The 18058-nt window shown below is 40.7% G+C and overlaps 1 protein-coding gene across 2 annotated transcripts in view; it reads left to right on the forward strand.

Moving 5' to 3' along the window:
• Positions 1 to 224: 224 nt before the first annotated feature.
• The window catches only part of cdh11 (cadherin 11, type 2, OB-cadherin (osteoblast)), a 108043-nt gene continuing 90209 nt past the window's right edge, over positions 225 to 18058 (forward strand). For both annotated transcript variants that reach the window (XM_055024052.1, XM_055024053.1), the window contains exon 1: positions 225 to 754. The gene's annotated coding sequence lies outside the window, so the exon portion shown is untranslated. The remainder of the gene's footprint in view (positions 755 to 18058) is intronic.

Below are 18058 nucleotides of genomic sequence, written 5' to 3' on the forward strand. Positions count from 1 at the left end.
AGAACAAAAACATTAAAATACGTAGCAACACTTTTTTCGAGGGAAAATCGGACATGTTAGACGTAGAGAACTAATCCAGAGTGAAGGTTGCCCTCCACCGGCTGGCAGCGCGGCTCGCTCTCCTCCCTCCTCCCCAGCTTCCCGCGCCTCCCTCCCGCCTCCCTCTCTCGGTGCAGCCGCTCTGCCGCTCCGCTCCGCTCGGCTCCGGCTGCCTCACATCGCTGCTGACTCTCTGGGAGAGAGAACGGAGACAGGACGGAGACAGGACGGAGGAACGCCGCGGACTGGATTTTCATACCCGAAGGAGGGAGGAATGCTCCGGTGATTCCCTCCACCACTCCCACCCCGCCTCTCTCTCTCTCTCTCTGTCTCTCTCTCTCTGTCCCTCACCCACCGCCTCCGCTCCCGGTCTCCCTCCTCCTCGCCACCTTCGCTCCTCTCCATCACTTCAGTTTCGGGACCTTATCCAGACGCACGGCTGCTCCGGCTGCATTTTCTTTTGTGAAAAAAAATAAAAATAAAGAAATAAATAAATCATCTTAGAACCTGCTGGGGTTTTTTAAGGTTCTGTTTGTATCTTGTTGGCCCCTGCGCTCCGATTTTTCACCTTTCCCGTCCAAAAAGCAGCAGAACAGTTCACCCAGGGCTTACAGCAAGTGGACGTGTTGGACATCTGGTAACAGAAGCAATACCACTTGTATGTTTTGGAGGAAAGAAATCCACTGAAGACTCGCGGGAATCTTTCATTTTCAAGGTAAGAAGCAGCTTGATTTTTTTTTCAGGATGTTTTATTTTTTAATTATTATTATGACTGTATTTTATTTATTTATTTTTAATTGTGTGCACATTCCTTCGTGCCACTCAGCTGTTTTACCCTCTCCTCTGGGGGGTCATTGCGCAAACCCAGTTGACAGACTTTGGTTCCCGGGACGCCAGGGAGATTCTGGTTCCACTCTGGATCAGCACTGCAGATGTAATCTTCTGGATTCGTGATGGGATCCGGTCAAGACATTTCATCTGAATCCCAACAGTCGCCTTCATTCATCAGTGACTGGTTTCAGCCACCGGGTGTCGGTCGGATCTCTCAGCCGGGGATCGTCGCTTGACTCCCGGCTTCACGCGTTGCTGCTGGACTAACTTTGTGAGCGCGTCCGTCCTCCCTGCCGGAGCCTCTCCGCGGCTCCGACGCACAACTTTGATTGAATGCGGGCCTCCAGTATTAAAAATATACAAACCTATTCGGCTTGGATGCATTGAAGCGAAAATAGTGATTATTTTCAGGGGAGAAAATATCAACTTTTATGGCTTTTACCCAACTTATATCGCTCTTTAAAAATCTATATTGTTACTTTATGGATTAAGATCAATACATACAAATGTTTCCCTGATGTTTGGGATGAAAATCAACTTCAATAATCGGAGCTTCGTCTTCGCTCGGAACTCAGGAGAGTCTCGTGCGCTGCGTCTGGCTCGCGGATCACTGGACGGTCGTTTCGTTTCCACTCCGACTCCCTCCGTTGCTGTTGAGCGATTTGAATTTTCTATCTGGTCTGGACATTTAGGAAACAGGGGCGCTGGCAGAAAGTTTTGAACAGGGGCTCACCAGATGGGGACAACTGCACTGTCATGCAGGTTGAGGGTGGCCAAGCTTTAAGAGCAAAAAAAATAATAAAAACTTGCCCAGTGCTAAGTTTATATTTCTATGTCATATTATATTATATTTGCCCTTTGCCCCCTGTCAGTAGTAGCAAAAGATTTGCAGTTCTCCATCTTTGTGCAGTTTAAATATCTGTCACCGACTTTGTTTTCAGCATTTTTCCACAAACAAACAAACAAAATGGGTTGGCCTCTGTCCTTTTGTCTCTCAAACACAGTTGCAGTTTGAAAATTATTGAAAATTATCCCCCTCCCATTCTGCCCCCACCACCACATTTTTACCACCCATTCTTTTTTCCTGTCCCTCTGTTCTACCCCCTTCTTTTCTCCCCTCTGCCGACTCTGCCTTGCGCTCCGGTCTGGTGGGAGCCATTGAGAAAATCATTTGCTGCTGTTGTATTTTATTTGAGCGAGAAGGTTCTCACACCAGCAAGCCCTTTTTTTTTCTCTCTTGCAAATAAAAAATAAAGTCTTTGGCCAACAGTTGAGACACAGAAACAAGGAGACACTTAGAAAAATAATGTAGGAAAACAAAATCTGAATTCTTCAACAACAGACATCTTTTAATACTTTGTTCAGAGTGGCTGATTTATGCTCCATGTTTCCCTTAGAACTGAAGACTAAAGTAAAATCATAATGTACCAAACCTTTCTAATTCTCTAGGTACCCATCCAAATACAACACAATGACAGTATAACCTGTGGTTCAAACCTGTGGTTAACAAATTGTCTCCCATTTCAGTGACCAGTCTTCTTGTGGAAGTCGTTTCTAAGCTATGAATAACATCACTTAGATTTAGCTAAGATGGAATAAAAAGTTCATCTCTTCTTCGTCTTTCCATAACTTGTTGCATCCTGTTGCTTTGAAAAAAAGCTTTTCTGTGTGTTATCCATTGGCCGGACATGTTGTGGATTTCTCCCACACTGATGTCATTTTTCCAGCTCAGTGTGATCGAAAAACATCCATTGGACAGGAAAATTAGGCTTGACATTTGCGATTCTCTGAATTTTGGCCGCCAGATGAGTTCACAAAGTCAACGACCAAAAAGGCTTGATTTTCTTTTCCTAACAGATAGCTTCAACGCATTTGGAGTTTCGGTCACTTCATGAATTTTAACTCGTGTGATTGAATCTATTTATATATGTACATACAATTTTTAATGATTGGGGTTCTGATACCCATTCGGGTCAACTGAGATATTAAACATTTGGCACAAAGTAAAGCCAAACATAATACTGGTGGATAATATTTTACGGTGATGTGTAGCCACCGGTCCTTAAAGATCACTGTGAGTAGATTATAGAAAATGATTTGTTTGTAATAGGGTATGAAACTTCCCCAAGGTGAGTTTGGGTTGATGGAAGCTAGTAAACACTGTGACGTAACGCCCATGTCCAATGGCACCTATTGTCACATTCAACAAACCTGAAAGTCTGTTCATATGGCAAAACAAAACTGTGACAGTTCCAGACTGCAAATCCTTCTGGACTTACTCAAAGCCACTTTTAAGGATGGCCAAGTATAAAATGTTGTACTGGTAAGGATGAAAAACGCATTGAGTCTCTGAAAAAGTCTCCACTACAAAATGTACAGACTGTTTTAACCTGCTGGTTCTTGAGTTATTTATGGCTAAAAAACCCCCCAAGATTTAAATATCAAGCATTTGCAGACAGAAAGGGTGAAAACAAATCTGACCTGAATAGTAAATTAGCTAAATTTGCAATTTTCCACCAGGGAAAAACCCAGATTAGTCAACTTCTTTGACTTATTTTTCCTTCTTGCGGTTTTACTCCCAAAATGACTTTGTTTGGAGTAATTTGGTAAGCATCTGGAGGCCAGAAAACAGAAACAGGACATGTGATGAATTTTTATAGGATGTGGTGCGCTGAGTAGAAACAACAAGGTACGGGATCAGAGAAACAGATTTAGGTTTTAAAAACCAGAGCGTGACTCCCATCAGGATGTTAGGAGAAGACGAGGGCAGCGTGACTTCTGTCAGTAACGTCTGTCGTTCAGTTCTCCAGTATGGGAGTCGCTTCTGTCTGAGCTGGACGGAAAAAAAAAAAAAGAAAAAACACAATGAGAAGCTGCCTGTCTCCACTTAGGTATCCGAGGACACAACAGCTCCAGCAGAAGTTGGTTTTCTTTTTTATATCTGCAAAAGTGATCGTCTGGAGGCAAGACAGAAGCTTCAGTATACTAACCACGAATCTTCACGCCGTGTTTAAGCTGAACCGCACGTAGAAATGTTCTTTGGATGACAGAAAAAAGCAGGGTGGGGGAGACGTATCAGATTCTTAGCTGACATTCATTTGGGAAGAAAAAAAAGAAAGAAAAACGGCACACAGTGTAACACAGAAATGTCATCAGATTTGCTATTTTTTATAAGAGCTGTTTCAAGAACCTGGTAAGGCAAATACTCTGCAGTATTCCTACCACTTAGCAAAGAGCTGATGTGTCAGTCTGTATTCCTGCTGTAATATTGACTGAGGCGCTGCACAAAAAAGGTATTTTGTGAAAAAAGAAACAGTTCTCAGCTTCACTTTTTATTTTATTTCTTGTTGCTTTGCTGTGCGATTCTGACATTTATCACTGGTTGGAAATTTAGGGGTTTTTTGAACTTGGCCCTGACATTCAAAGGGGTTCACAAACCAAATTAGCGATGTCTTAAACCGACTGAGACTAAATGTCTGAAAGGAAAAGGAAAGTCAACAACCTTTTCCTTTTCCAATCATTTAAAAGTCTGGAAATTTACTAATGAGAGTAAGAAAGCGGATGGAGAGAGAACAGACTGTAAAGACGGCTGGAAGTGTTGAACTTTGCCCAGGTGCCGATAGAGGGAGCTGTTGAGCTGCGGGCTGCTCTGGTTGTTTTCCTTCTTTCTGCTCTTTCTTTCTAATTCTTTACCAATCTCCCTCTCTCAGAGAGCTGGTCAGGGAGATGGAGAGGTAGTTAGGCTCCCCAAGGATACAGGATTCAATCTGCACGAACTGCCCCGAACTCTCTCTCTCTCTCTCTCTCTCTCTCTCTCTCTCTTGCTCTCTCTCGCACACACACGCATACACACACACGCATACACCCCCCCCCCCTCACACACACACACACACGCATACACACACACTCATGCACAAATCCAACCTGTCTGGATAAGCATGTCCACTGTGAATGGTTTCTGTTACCTTCACATTCACATTACCTCCCAGTGAGAAGTGATAAGAGGTGGTGTGTGTGTGAGGTGTGTGTGAGGTGTGTGTGTGTGTGGGGGGGGGGGTGTCTTTTCAAGGGGAATTGAGTTCTGCTGCTGCAGTTCTTCATTTTGTTTTCCTGCCATATCTGAGTCCACGGCTCTGACAGAAAGCAGAGTCACAGTTACACAGCAGCTTCTGTTTTTCTTTTATTTCAGACTATTTAGAGCCGAATAGGCCGGTTAGTGGTAAGCTTTTTCAAAAAGTTACTGTTTCAAAACCACGGACATTTTTCATTCTGCCATCCCTCAAGTCAACAGACCGACTTCGACTCTGCCAAAACTAAAAGTTTGTTTTCTTTCCCCACTCCCAATGCGATTGGCAGTTGTTGTTTTTTTACCTCATATTCACACACATCATATAGGCATAATCTTTTTTTTCCATGTGCTGTCTGTTAACTACTGTGTAACTGAGCAAAAATGAAGTTTTATATGGAAGAACAGAAATGCCACTAGTCCCATCAAAAGAAACATTCTTGATTTTGCAAAAAGACACATTTCTTCCTTTTCACTAAATATTTCACTTAAAGTTCTTGAAATAAAATCCCAGACCGATCAGCAAAATCAATTAACCCCTCCCCCACATGTTGATGCAAAGTGGTTGCCAGGTAGTTGGGGAAAAAAAAGGAACTGCTCTTTTTCCACTTCTCTTTACTGTATGTAAACAGAGTAGTAGGGACAGGCTAACAAAAAAAAGTTTTTCATTTTGCTAGTCATAATGTTAGGAGAACATAGTCAAATATGAGAAAAAAAATCATACTAGCATAAAATCACCTTACGAGAATAAAGTTATAGTGTTACATGAATAGTCATCATGAGAATAGTCATATATTAAAATTAAAATAACACAAGAAGAAGTCATGATTATACAAGAACGAAGTTGAAATATGAGAATAAAGTCACAGTGTTGCGCAAATTGTCATGACGAAAATAGTTGTTTTAATTACACGTGAATAAAGTCATAAAAATGCTAGAATAAAGTAGAAGTAATTTGAGACGAAAGTTATCGTGTTATATGAATAGTCATTCTGAGAATAGTTGTATGTTAATCAAAATAGTACAAAAAAGTCATAATTATGAATAAAGTTGTAATAATACCATAATCAAGTTATGATATGTGAATAACTTTGTACGTGAAAGTTATTAACCAGAGAGTGAAATTGCAGTAATGAGAGTAAAGTTGTAATTATGCATGACTGAATTTGTAATAATACAAGAGTAGTCGTAATAAGATGAAAATAATGTTGTAATAATATGAGATTAAAGTAATAAAATTACAACAGTGAAATTACCAGAATAAAGTCACAATAAATTGGGATTATAGTCAAAATAATGCAAGTATATATTCATAAGATTGTGTATGAGATTAGGAGAATCTCATACACAATCTTATATCTCATATTTATTCCTTCAGGAACATCAACTGTGCCCCACTGCCAAATACCAATAAACATGTTAAATTGACAATTTTTTGTGACATTTAGTAACAAATATTTCATTTTATCTTAGCAGCAGTAGGAGTAATTGTTACATGTTCCGACAATGTTGCATTTTTTTTCTTTAAAATTGCATTAAACCATAAAACCAGATTTTTCTTCAAGGTCAAACAGAGAGAATTTCATACGTTGAACTGAAACCGGTCAAAATCTCGGTAGACGTAACACTGATTTATAACATCCGGAGTGCAGTGCAGTGGGATTATATCTCTAATCTTTGGTCTCAACCAGATAAAATGACAGAGTCGCTAATTAGTGTTCTTGACCTTTATTCCTGGGTAAAAGGGAGAAAACGAAGACGTATTTGTCTCCAGCTAAAAAGAGCAAGGAAATGATTTTCTGCTGATTCTTTGTTGTCAACACAACTCGCTCAGCATTGTTGCCACGTTGCAATACTTCCCCTTCTGTGGCGGCTACAAATTCTGTGGCGTCTAGCATGAAGTTTGTATGTTTTTCTTTCTTTTCTGGTGCTCATGTGGTTTCAATTATTCCCTCAGTGTTCTCCGTGAGAGCAACCTGAAATCACTGCCCGCGAGTTGAAGTTCATGCACTCCTGCGTTTTCCTTCCTTGCTTTTTTTTTTTCCCCTTCCCTTCTTCACAGCCGGGAACGAGTCCAACTTATGAGAGCACAGAAAGGACAAGAAATGAATCAGACACGAAGCAAAACTCAGCAAATGGGGAAACGTATCGAATTTGCTGGACTCGATCGGATAAAGCGTGATATTTTCGTGAAGCCGTCCCATTCCCGCGTTAAGCAATAAGCAAAGTCACAACAAAGTTGTACAGAGGTCAGGGGGGCACAGTGGGGTCCGGTGCATGGGCAGGAAGAGCAACAAAGTGACACTGTCACTGGAGACGACGTATGCGGGTTCTGTTTTTCAAAAGGTGTCGGTTCTTCTGAAGCGGGCCTCGTTTGCTCCTCTGACCTTTCCGGCGTGAGGAACGACTTGGGCCAGGTTGTGTGGATTTATCGCCAGGGGACGGCGGCCGTGGTGCGGTCGATGTTAATTCAGGATTAACGAGTGATTTTTATTGACTGGCGGTATTGATGATCAGAATACAGCTCGGACAGGTTATTGATCTCAGTACAATGAAAATTGATTACTTGGGATAGAGAGGCGATATTGACCACAGTAGAAGGTGTGCAAGCCTCTACCTAAAAGCCTGAGTATTTGTGTATTTTTCATGCGAAAAGGGAGTTTTTATTTATTTATTTATTTTTGGGAATGTGTGTGTGGCGCAGATCTGTGTTATCAAGGGTAATTTGTTTTCCCTGACAGTCGCTTGGTGCTGACAGGTGGTGGCTGATCTCATGACGCCAGTCACATGAGGGGAAATGAAAAGAAAGGTTGTTTCTTCATGCATAATTTTAACCACACTTGTGCTTTGGTACGCTGTTTTCAGTGAGGAGGGACGATGAGGTACAATGAGAGAAGGAGCAAGTGTGAGATGAAGGTCAAGAAGAAAGTTCAATTCTCAATTATGAATTTTAGAAGGTCTTTTGTTGTTTTTTTTTTATTTTATTTTATTTTTTTCTTTAGCTTTCCGTCATCATTGCGATTACTCCGGATTGGGGTCACTAAGATTTTCTTTTTTTATCATTTTTTCTTAAAGACCAATTAATATTTCACAGCTGAAAAGCCATGTGCTTTGACAAGCTTGTCTGAAGAACAGCAGAGTGAGCGCAAAAGAGAGGAAAAGAGGCGAGTTTCTGCGAGCGGGTCAAGGAGAGATTTAATGAGTCGTTTTCTTCTCATTATTCTGTACAATAATTAACTGTGTGCGAGCATGTGGCTGTGTGTTCATTTTGTCTTTTCCAGCCACCAGCGGAGCGGTCATTTGTAATGGTCTCAGCTTCTCAATCTCTGGCTCATTTTTAGGCTAAATATTTCAGGGTATTATAATCCAAATTGCTGAGTTTGCACTTGTGTTCTAGGACGGAGCAGCAACAATAAAACAAACTGGTATGTTTATGTTCAGCCTTCCCAAGAACCAGCTGGCATTTTTGTTTGCTCATATGCTCAAAAGTTCACCATGTGAAACTAATGAGCTAATTTCACACAGAATCATATACGTTTTACTCCGTTCTTGGGGTTACAGCCAACCAAAGAAAATGATTGGCTATTTTGTAAACACCAGCAAGTATTTTCCATACTTTGGAAATAAATTATGAAACATCTTATAAATAACTATTTCATTTCATTCTTCGCAGTTTGACTTTGCAGATGTAACACATTTGTAGAGGTGACCGGTACAGAAAGACAGTAAACGCCTCATGCTGTTCAGTGTGTGGTGGCGGCTGACAGATCTGTTCCAAACAGGTGTGTCAGCCGTCAGCTGTACAAGGAATTTAATTTCACACCGCACATGCTGACACAAGCACGCAGGGTGAAACTAGATGTTAAATGCATAGAGGGGAGAAAAAAAAGCAAATGCTGCGTAGCTCTTATCTGATTATGATATAGAGGGTGCAGCAGAGGAGTGGATAAAGAAACATGCAGATAAACAGGCTGATAGGTAGGCTTCCTTTGTGGGAAAATTCAGAGACTAAAAGCATCGCAGTCATGACCTCTGTGTGGTCAAGAGCGTGCATTGTTCGACCATTATTTTTCTATTTTTGTGGCTGAACTGGGGGGAAAACAAAAGTGGGTGACGGTGTAGAAACACAGCCGCATAATGAGCACTCTCCACATGAAGCTGGAAGGCAGAACGCGCAACACATTGTCGCTGAGCCCCTTCCCATGTCATGTTTAGAGGAGGAGCTCGGGAAAATAAGTGGCTTAATCGCCAGATTACACGGCTCCATTCCTCCATTATCTATTCCATTATCAACGGCATCTTTAAGCTTGTGATCTGCAGAGAGGAATTCTCTGCTGCTTGTTGTGGGATGAAGAGTGAGATGAAAAGTGAGTCATAGCACCAAATTTTCCAAGCAGCAGGACAGTTGTCTCAAGAGGAGTGAATCTTTAGACATCTTTGGATGAGAAAAAAAAAATCAGTCGTTTCACCCTGATATTAAGAAAGGTGTGGAATATGTTTGCATTTTCAAAAGCAACCTCTGTATCTACTGAAGATATAATACTAGAACCCTATATTCATAGGAACCGTAGCTGAAATCCATGAATACTCGAGGTCCCATCTGAAAACGTTTATAATTGGCTACTTTAATAGTTCAGGCCCCAAATAATAAATAAGCTCAGTGAAACCAAACTTAGCGCTACTGTAGAAGCTAACATCTACGGTCTTTCTGTAGATGGTACAGCCAATCAGCACCAAGGAAAATGCTAGCTACAGTCATTGCGTTCAGGTTTTTAAGTTCCCAAAGTTGTGTTTTCTTTCAAAATGTCATACCATGAGCTGAGTAAATCAAATACGTCGTCAGAGTGTGGAAAGTTAGGGAGAGATTCTACTATAGAAGCAATTTCTAACTCATCAGTCATCGTGTGTGTTTAGGCGTAGTCCTAAACTTTGAACTTTGGAGTTTGTTGTTGTACTTTGGTTTACAAATCTAAAAGGTATAAGCTGAGATTGATTATTGTTCTTCTTTGTTCCTTACAACAGGACTGAATGGAGCAACTGAAAACCAGCTTAGGCAATAAGATAGCTGCTAGCCTGTTAGCCGGAGAGTTGAGAGCACTGCATGGTGTGCTTGTCTCTGTCCATGTTTTTCATTTGTTCCTGTTCGTTTCTTCTTGTGTTGTGATAAAACAGGAAGTGACTGGAAGGAAGAAGACCCTTAAAGGGTTAACATTTCAGCGGCTTTGAAACCATAACCCTTTTCTATCTGTAAGCAGCCCAGGCGTGTGAAGACTCAGGGACGTTGTCCTTACACTTCCTGAAATGAAAGCATCACATGTAGATGCTTCGCATGTTTCTGCTGCAAACAAAAAGTGATTCATTTTTCAAAATGGGTTTTCTGAATACAGTCCACCTTTGCCAACTTTATCAGTGTCACAGAGAGAAATTCAAGATGAAGCCTCTTACCATCTCATATTCTAATATTTCAAAGTGAGAGTGTGTGTTTCTAACATTAACCAGTCAGCCTGCTGGCGAGGCTCGCTCTGGCTGTCAAAGTAACGCTTTGATCACACTGGGACTTATCTACCAGTTCTCATCCACTCCTGTCTCTTTCTCTCTGTCTTGTTCTCTCTCATCCCTCCATCCCTGCTGTGCTTTTTTTAGTTTTTTTTGTTTGTTTTTTTTTCCATGCTGCCCTCCCCTCTCATCTGTGCTCATCCTGACTGTGACGTGGATGAACCCAGCAATATGTTCCCAGAAACAAACCTGGCTGCAGCACAGATGCATCGCAAGCCAGTCTCCCTCATGAATATGCAATGTGACGTAAACACTAATAGAGACCTGCTGCGTTGTCATTAAACACGTTTGCTAAACTAGCCAGACGTTAAACGGTCGCAAATTACAGACGTCTCTTCTCTTGTCTCATAAGTATGAATGAACCAACCTCCTTCTATAAAACTTCCCTGTGACTCACAGGTTCAGTTTGGTGAATTACTGAGGTGTTATCCTTAATCCGCGCGCCTTTCTTTAGGCTTCTTACACACGCAGACACACACAGCTCTTATAAATACGAGTCTGTTTTCTTACCTTCAAGACAGAGCTTCACAGCAAGCTTGACCTCTTCACAATAATAACTTCTTTTGCTTCCAACTGCCTCATTCTGTTAGTTTCTCTCTCTTTGTTTGTATGTCATATTTTCTCCTTATTATTTATTTTTCTTATTAGTTTTTCCTATTATCTTCCCATCATTTCCTGTCTTTCCTGTTGTCAACTATGATGCTAATCATGGGTAAATACGTTTTCCAGGAAGCTAAGCTTTCCTATTGTACCGCTACACATTTTGCACTCCCAGGAAACTGGATTCCGACTGTTTTTAATGTTCATTTTTATTTTAATTCTTATATCCATTTTATATCTGATCTCAATCTCCTGTATACATTGGGTGAGAGGCCGGGTACACCCTGGACGGGTCACCAGTTCATCACACGGCCTGTTTAAAGTAAATATTGGATATAATTAGGGGTGCAATCTTTGACCTGCCAATTCTGATTTCAATTATTTATGTCTGGACAGTTGCTAAATACACCATCAGTGTTGGTAAGTTTGTAAACGTGTTGACCATGCACATAAATGAATCAGTCAAGTTAATGTGTATGTGTATGGCACATTTTAGCAACAAAGCAGTTTGGTTCAGTTTCAAATTTGATTTACTTTCTAGTGCAGATGTCTTAGGACACTTGAAATAAAATGGCTGACTGATTTGTTGGTGCACTGGTAGATGTATGTCAACAATTTTTGCTCCTCTGTTCCTTCCTTCTATTTGGCTGATTTGAATTCGCCTCATGCGGCTCAGTCTGATTAGACTGTTCTGGTCAACCAGGCCACTGCAGTGACACACCAGCACACTGAAATTACGCATTCTGTGTCTGTTTCAGGAAACTTCTGCACTTGAGAATATTTACTGGGAGGCTTTTTCCACAAATGAAGTTTGTTTAGGGACCACAACAGCCCATGAAAAGCTGAAAACCATAAGTACTTAAGACTCAGTCTAAAATCGATTAAAGCTGCCTATTGTAGTGGTTCAAATACCAAACGTATTGTTAATATGGAAAGTAGAAACCATCTTGGCTCCAACGTAGAAGCTGTGGTGTTCCTAAATTCCATTCTCAGTGAACTGCTTATTTACTTTTCCTACTAACAGCAAGGTAATTGAATAGTGCTTAAGGATTGGCTGTTTTTACAGATGCCGGCCAATAGTGAGCCTTCGTACTTCAGCTTCCCAAGCTTAATTAAAGAAATATATCTTTGACAGTTTTGAGCTAGTGCTGACCCATAGCCAGTTCTTAGTCAAATAAAAATGATGTGTGGACAAACAGAGAAAACAATCCCCAAAAATTTAGGAAACCAAATTCTTTTTAATTAGAGAAGCAAACCTCTTTTCAGTTATGAATGTGTATATAACTAAAGGGATCTTTTGTCAAAACAGGTCTCTCTTGTAAATGATATTTTGGATCGTCAATGAGACAACTTTTATAACAGAATGAGTTTATTTAAAAAATAAATAAATTAAAAATTATGATGAATTCATTGTTACTTTTATCATCCGAAAACTAAATCAAGTTTTTGTGATCCTTGGAATATTTTGAACTTGACAGATTTGGTCGACTTGGCAAAAAGTTTGGACATCTCCGGTGTCCTTGTTGGACAAAATAAATTGCACTGTTTTGTGAACAGCTTGACTGCTTCTATATTTCTCTGCCTGCCCCTGCATCTCAAACTCTGACCATGAGTCACAGGTTTATAGAGCATAATTCATACAAACTAACATTCCTGTCCTCATCCAACATGTCATCTTCCCTCTGAGCTCTTTGTGTGCAGCTGCATGTAAAACTTAGCGCTTCTTTTTTGCTGAAAAATAAGCAGATATAGCTGCTTCCAGGACTGGCGAATGGCTCCCTGGTTTCTAGTAGTAGAGTGAGAGATTTAACAGGGCAGCCATGTTACAAAATACACGCGATAAGTAACACTCACAATTAAACGAAAAGTTTGTTCTGATTTTTAAACCGTGATAAGAACATCCCAGGACATTTAGTAAAACGTCAAACAAACGCGGTACAGCCATTGATTGTATGTTTGACCTCTGCTGCTTGGGGATTTTGATCCATCATTGGATCTTAATTAGTTTTTTCAAACATATTGCAGTAGTTAGTGAGAAATGCAGAGAGACACTCTGGTCAGGGTTTATTTTTAAAAGCAGTTCCTTTGAGTCATTTTACATTTGAGTTTTCGGTGCTTATTTAGAGTGACATCGGATTTGTCACCCTCATGTCTAATTTTATTGTGACGGTTACAAAAGCAAATTCAGTCAACATTGTTTATGCTCTAGTGGCAAGGTTGAACAAACAAGGTCAGTGTTGGTGTGTGTGTGTGTGTGTGTGTGTGTGTGTGTGTGTGTTAGTGGCAGGGGGAATGAGGGGTCATTGCATGTTGCTTTCACATGTAGTTCTAAAGCTGACCGTGCAAGGTCAGCATTAGAGTCTTTGCGCATTCCCGTCCACCTGAGTGTTAGCATCACCGGAGTAACAGATAAAAGTTATTCCAGGCAGCCTGTCGGCAGAAGTCCATATCATCTGAAAGGTGAGAAGGTGAACTCTAAGCTCTCTGTGAGTCAACGCATGATGGCTACATGGCTGTTGCCTTGATTTATCTGTACAAGAAGCAAATGAACCTCCAAGGGGGGGAGATAAGACGGGAGTGGAAAAACAAACAGTACAATGTTTCATAACTGAAATGCAAATAGGCAAAGAAAAAGCATCCGTGTGTTCTATGTGCTCAAAAGATGGAGCTTTGAAGTTTCTCGTCAGAATGTTTGGCCAGAACATTAACTGAGGTTCAGAGTCGTCGCTTGAGACGTTTCTTCGATGGCTGTCTTCTCCGAGTTTGTGCTTGTGGTTTTATGCTGTGAAATCTTTGTTGTACGACTACAACCGCGTTAGAATGCATAAAACGAAAAGAACTCTGTTGATATGGATATTTAGTCTTGTCACTGACTTTTACCATTAGAGTATCCATCTAGTCAACTAGAAAATCCACATTTGTTGACTTGGAAGGCAGTTCAGTCAGGTGGGACATCTGTTATGTAGCATTTGGTCTCTGAGGTTGTATTTTTCAAGGTGCAGTTCAGAAAACTCAACAGGAATACATCTTGCTTTCAAATCAGAAAGCTTTCCACCAGCTATCAAGTCAGAATTTATTATAGCTGCTATGTGTACAAATGTTTTTTTGAGCTATATGTTTTGAGAGATAGGCTATGCCATGGTTCACTCCTCTCCTATTATATTTCTGTACAAACTCGATTAGTAAACATAATACAGGGGATCCTGATTATTTGTGGGGGTTAGAAATAATGCTAAAATTTATGATCCATGAGATCGACTCAAAAGCTGCCTATTTTAAATATTTGATAGATCTTCTTAAATTGGAATCAGAATGATTATTTTCCAATATAGACAACCTGGACGACCTCTGCTCCTAAACAGTGTTCTTGTTGTTGGATTCATGAAGTTGGGTGGAACATAACGCTTTCTGCTTGCATGCTACTGCTAGTTAGCTTGGTCGTGCAGCAAAACATTCTTTTGAAAACAGTCATGTTTTGTTAGCGTAAAGCAACTAATAGAAAGAAAGCTGGACGAATGATGGATGTTTTGACCTGTTCTTTTTAAATTAGAAAAAAGCGCAGATGTTTTATTCACAGAACACACACTGATCTTTTATTCAACAAATCAATGTGCCAATCTTTCGGAGCAGTTTGGAGCAATAACAGCTGAATGTCAACCTGGTTTTCTTCTCAAAATGAAAAGAAAAAAAGCAAAGAAAATATATCGCTGCCGCACTTTGAGGGAGGAAAAAAAAGATATATTTGCTTTGCGAGCATTTCCATTTTTAATTTATATTTCAACAACTGTATTTTTTGGAGGCATTTATTCAAAGCGACTTACTTCGCTCGCGTGAAAAAAGTAGGTTGAGTTGCTTAAGCACACCGGCATCCTGCCTCCTGATGTTGATCATTGAGAAATAAGACGCTATCTGCTTTTCTTTTCTTTCTTTTTTTCTTATGAAGCTTAAAAAAATATTTTTATTCCTCTAAATTTAGGAAGTAACATCTGGTCGTCATTCATCTCAGCTCCTATGGTTGCTCAGGCCGTTTGAAATTGAGACTACAGGCTTAGTGAGGTAAGAGATTGCAGTTCAGAAGAACAAAAGGCTCTCTGTGTCAACCTGGAGGAAGAGGGAGGGGAGCTGGCACAGCCATGTGGGGAACCAAGAGGGGGGTTATTATTAAGTAGCGACCGTGTCCAAGAACTGAGTCGGAACGCAGAGGACAGGGAGGGGACGGTTCGCAGGAGACAATGTCTTACCACAATGACTCTTGTGTCTTCAGTTTGTCAGGGATGTCGACGGTGTGTCAGTGGTTCCAGGGCAGGTCGGGTGATATGTGATGTTGAAGGGTAATTAGGGTCATTACACATGCATGATAAGTGCAGTGGTCTGCAACACTGCTGATCAATTGTCTTTTTCCTCTCTGCGTAGGTAAAGGCCACGTTTTTGTAATCTAAGGAAATAAGTATTTCAAAACTTTTCCACCTAAAATGTGACATTTATTCTATACAATTTTAGCTACGAATCTGTTCTGTTCAAAGATGAAAAAAAAAAGTGAAAACCTGGTTCCATGAGAGGAAACAAAACCTAAACTCCATAAAAAAAACTGGCATTAGTTTACAGATGCAAATGTGGAAAAGTCCTGAAAATCAAAATATGAGAGTCGAGTCAGAAAGTGTTCGGTTACGTCTTACTTCTGTGTGGCTATTTCAGCTTTTCTATTCTTTATTGTCTCCTGAACAAAGTTGTTTATTTTCCAGCTCAATGTCATTGTACTCAGAAAATATTTAGAAGTTATTTATGATGGTTTTGTTTTAACAGGACTCTGTGGACCTTTGAGAGAAAACACATTGTTTTGTTGATACAGAGCAGCAATCTCAGCCCTGATTAAAAAGTAAATATTTGCTAAAACTTTAAAAAAATATATAATCTTTTTTTAAGACAAACATGGGAAATTTTGTTCTAACATCATTTAATCCAGTAAAAGTTTCAATTTCTTTCAAAGCCGCAAAACTCATTCAAGCTTCCTGTTTTTAATTTTTTTTCCTACATCCTAATCACCTCTACCCTGAACAGCTAGCCTCAACAAACCTAAAGCAACTTTTTGCCCTCTGAGGGTGGGCTTTACATGTTTAATGATACCCCTTCCAGCTTTAAAGTCAAATCCATGTTCCCTTAAAATCAAACCCATGTTCGCACTTTATCATTATGAATAAAATCTGCCTCAAAGCTTAAAAACGGCTAATGGCTGCCAGATGAGCGGATCATGACCTGCCTTTAAGCCAGAATGTTCGTACCTTAAGGTCTCCACAGGCTAATTTGAATGTAAACAGTGGTCCCCCCTCCGCCCTGGGGATAAATGGGCTTGGGGGTGATGGGTGAGGGTTGGGGTGCATCCCTGGCTGAAGGCGACTCTTTAGAGTCTTAGCGGCATCCGCTAAGACCTTGCGTTCTGCCTCTTGCCTCTTCAATAGAGCAGAGCTAATCTGGGTGTGCTTAGGCCAGCTCTTCTCCTCTGTTGGACGACTGTCTACCTCTGTAAACGTGAGACATTCTGCGTTTCGCTCAAGGACACTCTGACGGGGACACGATGCCGACCTTTGCGTCAGAGCATCGTCTGTCCGACCGCTTGGCCAGAGCCGTCTTTTACTCCACAGAGTTCTCCAACTGACTGTCTTTTATACTCCTCTATGCAGGTGTAGTCTAAGTGTGAGGCTCAACTGAAATACATGTTGAGCCTTTAAAAGATGTAAAGACAGCAGCTACGTTGGCGCTGTGTGTCCTTGGGTTTGAAGTAAGAACAGCAGGAACCATAAGATTTCTGAAAAATAAACACTGGCTCTTGGAGGTGAACAGATCCGTCTCTATCGCCCCATCTCCTGCCTCTCCGGGTCCCCAGGGTCTCGGTGTCAGCTGCTTGCACAATAGGACAGCTGTTTCCAGATCAGCCAGAGATCTACATGCCCCTGGGGGTTGGATTAGGCCAATTAGTAGCTGTCCATCACTGTGACATATCATGGACAGTTAAATCAATACCTGAATGGACAGAAGGAGGAAGGGGCATGGAAGGAGGCTGGGTTTGGGCACATGGGTGGAGGCTGGATGTGAGTGGGGCAAATGCAGTGTATGGTAAAAACCAAAAATTTACATATTAAGAGACAAAAACACCATGTTTTTCCTCACCGTCTCAAGTTAGAAAACCAAACTTTCCTTGTTTGTTATTTCCATTTGCTAAATGCTGCAATAATGAGAGAGAGAACATGTCAAAGATTTAATTATTAAAGTCTTCACAAACAGAAGTTTACATGCGGCATCTCTTTAAGCGATGAGGGAAAGCCTAGAGGACGATGTAATTTCTTTAGGAACTTCTGATGGGTTCATTGACACATATGAGTTAACTGGAGCTATAAGCATGTATAGACGTGATGGGAATAGCACTCTGGAAGGAGCTGGGCTTTGAGTCCCAAATGTTCAAATCAAATCCAGAACAATCCACACAAGGACAGGAGACATGTCCTGAGGTCTAATGACACTGAAGTTTGTTTTTCTCCCAGTTTGGCGGAAAAACTGAGATGCTCGTGAGGTAAGTTCGTCAAAACAGATAGCATCATGGGAAGTGAATTTTATGTGGTGCAACATCTAAAACCCCAAAGTGGGTAGAGAATGCCTTAAGAACACCAAAGTCAGTGTTTTAGCATCACAGGGTCCTGATCTCAATCTTATCAATAAGTTGAGGGCAGATCTGAAAAGACAGAGGTCCACCAGTTCTGTGCCAGAACTCCAAGAATCTATGGCAAGACATTTGTAGAAGGAAACCCAAAAGATTTGACTGTTTAAAGACTTTGCTACCAAATACTGAGAAATGTATCAACATACATTTTGATGACTTTAATAAATAAATCTGACATATTCTTTCTCTCATCACTGTGGAAAATTAATGAAATAGCAAAAAGAAAAAAAAATATTGCAAATTCTAATTAACCT

This window comes from Poeciliopsis prolifica, unplaced genomic scaffold (assembly GCF_027474105.1).
Source record: "Poeciliopsis prolifica strain line A6 unplaced genomic scaffold, Auburn_PproV2 SCAFFOLD113, whole genome shotgun sequence".
NCBI classification, from domain to species: Eukaryota; Metazoa; Chordata; class Actinopteri; order Cyprinodontiformes; family Poeciliidae; genus Poeciliopsis; species Poeciliopsis prolifica.